Here is a 3357-nt window from a genome sequence, read left to right as displayed (position 1 = left end):
TAGAAATCATTGTCAAACCAACAAGAAGTCTCAATTAAAACCAAAAGCAGTTTAAAACAAAAGATAAAAACTTATCTCAAATCCTCCACAAAACTCTTGAAGTTCCTTTGAATCTCTTCTTTTTTACAACACTCTCAAAATAAACTAAAAACAAAAAGGATAAAGTAAATTTGTGGTACCTGAAAATCTCTCCAAAACTCTCTCCTTTCCAAAACTTTTCAGAACTTTCAAGCACACTTCAAAAAGTCTTAACTTCCTTCTTTTATAAATCTTCAAGAGGTGTCTTGATAACTCTTCAAAATGTGTCTCAATTTGATGTATTCTCCAAAGGATGCATCCTTTCATAAGTTTTTTAATAATATTTTCATTTCTAGTGGTCATAACCACCCTCTTTAGCCAAAATGTGCTTTAATAGCTCTCGAAATTTCAGTAAAATGAAGAAAACCACCAAATAATTGCTTCTGACACTTAAGTGCGGGGCCTCTGGCGCTTAGACGCGGCCTTCTCTGTTTAACCGGCGCTTAAGCGCCGAATCTAGCGCTTAGACGCCAAAACACTTTAGCACAATTTTCACCTCTTTGCTTCAAATTTAATCTTTTTCACTCCTTTTAGCATTTTTCATCTTTTTACTTGTACCTGAAAGAAAAACACACAAATACCTCCCATTAAAGTGCAATATCTCAAAAATAGGTATAAAAATGCGTCTAAAAATACTATATATTTTAGGTGTATCAAACTCCCTTAAGGAAGTGATGACAAATGCAGGTAAGGTTTTGAACCAATGAAAGCGTTATAATTTAAACAACATAAAGAATAAATGATAATTTTGGACATCATTTACCCTTAATAGTTGAGTAGCTAAGTCAAAAGAATATACATAATCAATAGGATCTGAATTCCCATTATAAGATTCCAGAGAAGGAGCCTTGAACTTCTTTGGTGCCCCTGCTTTTGCATTCTCTCTTGAGAATGTGTTTTTCTTCTTTATCTTTCATTTAAGTATTTAAAAGGTGCTTGATGTGGGACGTAAGATTCATCTCTTTGTTCTTCTTCTTTTCAAGCCTAAGATCAAGGACCCATTTAGGTCCTTTTTTTAGTAGGTCCTACCAAGATGGCTACTACCTAGCCTTGACACTTCTCATCTGCGAACAATCAACTTTAATAATTTTGTATGTGTCTTAGGATGAGCCCTAGAACAAGGTCTGGATGCTTCTTGTCTTGAATCTTGTATAGCTTTCAGGACTTGTTGCCTTAACTCATTGATCAGTTATGTCACAAACTCTCTGGTGAATTTTATCATTTTTATTTCTTCTTTCATATACTAGCAGAATCCTCTTACTGAGTTTAAGCATGACCTCTATGCTCACCATACCTTTTATGATTTTGAATCCTTTTAGGATATAGGGATTCATATTGTTTGTAAGTTGTCACAACTTGGTAAAGACTTTGTTTTCACGAGAAATGTATGAAAGAAGATGATGAATGTATTGTTAAAGCTTGTGTTTCTCACACTATATTCTCTTAAGATAGTCTGGAGGTCAAGAAAGGCTCAAAGAAGAGGTCTTTTCTTCCCAGTAATGAGACAGAGAGGGAGAGAGTGAGAGAGATGTAGAGGTAGAGATATAGTCAAGTTTAGAGAGAGTGAGAACAAGAGGCCCTGTAGTCGTGAGTCCTTTTTTGAGATCTCAAAGGTTGGTCCCCTAAGAGCCCCTCTGAACTCCCTCTTATACATGGATGAAAATAAATATAAATTTACATTTCGTACAAAACTAAACATTTTCGCAATGTCTTCATGAAAAGATTACGACACGGATGTCAGATAGTGATGTAATTATGGATGGATGCATGTCCTTGTGTATAATGATGATCTTCTTCAACAGCCAATTCGTACCAGGCTAAATCGACCACTTCGGGTAGTGAGCTCAGTTTGATCACTTCGGTAAGCGACCTTAGCTTGACCACTTTAGTAGATGGGATGACCTGATCCTCAGATATAGGCCTTTGAAGCCCACAAAATCTATTAATTCTTAGTTATATTGTGCCCCTAATTTTTTTTTTGTTTTTAAATGTATATGATCATATTTGGTTATAGAGAGTGTAAGAAAATTTGATAGCCTTCTTTCAACACTGTTTTCATGAAATTTATTTTTTAAATGACACTTAAAAAATTCTCTTCAAATAACCTAATATAACATTAAAAAAAATCCTAATATCATGATAATTTTTAATAGCATGCTATTTTAATAATAACTTTGAAATGATGTTCATTTCTATCTAAATATTTTAATTCGACATCACGAATAAGTGTCCGAATATATAATGATTGGTGTAGACGTCTAAAATAGCCTTTATAATAATTTAATTTTTATGCTCTTTATTGCATAAGTGTCCGTTGATAAAAATCAGTAATTCTTTTGTATTTACATATATACCATCTAAAATTTCATATTTTTATATGCAACACTCAAACATCACATCAAAGATATAAAAATATTAACTTCTTAGAAATGAAATACACATTTCCTGCATAAGCTTAACATTAAGTGGTGATAGATATGTAAATACATAAGAATTAGGTGGTATGCATGCAAATTTCTTTTTTTCATTTTCAATATACAACTTTAAAGTGCTATTTTTTAATTCTTAATGATCCTAAATTTTATTAAGCACGAAATTATATAACTTGTTGACTAGAGCAACCATGCACATGAGCTTGATAAATTCAAGGAGCTCACCATAAGTTCTTCACGAGCCCAATTGGGGAGTTCATTTCGAACTACTTATCATTTCATGATTTATTTTCTAATCTATTTTTTGAAATTTTGGTAATCTTTGAATTGTAGTGTGGTTGGAACTAGAGAATAGAGAGCGAATTATCAAGATTCTCCAATGCATGATAATCGATCCCTCTTTCAGTAATGACTGCTCTTATTTATAAGTGGGTAAATTTATGTCAAGAGAGATGTTTTATCTATTTTTATTGATACTTTTTAGCGTGGGCATTATACGAATTTTCTTAATTTTTGATTCCTTTGAGAATGTGCAATCCGTTTAATGTTGCGACAAATAAGCGACTTCATTCGATCAGAGCTAGGGGGTATCATATTAGATTCAATATGCTTACTCTTTCAGGTGTATTTCTCATAGAGACGACCTTTTTAGCGTGGGCATTATACGAATTTTCTTAATTATTGATTCCTTTAAGAATGTGCAACCCGTTTAATGTTGCGACAAATAAGCGACTTTGTTCAATTAGAGCTAGGGGGGTATCATATTAGATTCAATATACTTACTCTTTCAGGTGTATTCTCATAGAGACGATGAAATCGCCTTAACTACTTCTTATCAATCAGCTTT

Source organism: Phalaenopsis equestris, unplaced genomic scaffold (assembly GCF_001263595.1).
Source record: "Phalaenopsis equestris unplaced genomic scaffold, ASM126359v1 Scaffold000237, whole genome shotgun sequence".
NCBI classification, from domain to species: Eukaryota; Viridiplantae; Streptophyta; class Magnoliopsida; order Asparagales; family Orchidaceae; genus Phalaenopsis; species Phalaenopsis equestris.
The sequence above is the reverse complement of the archived record's forward strand: the minus strand, read 5'-3'. Positions refer to the sequence as shown.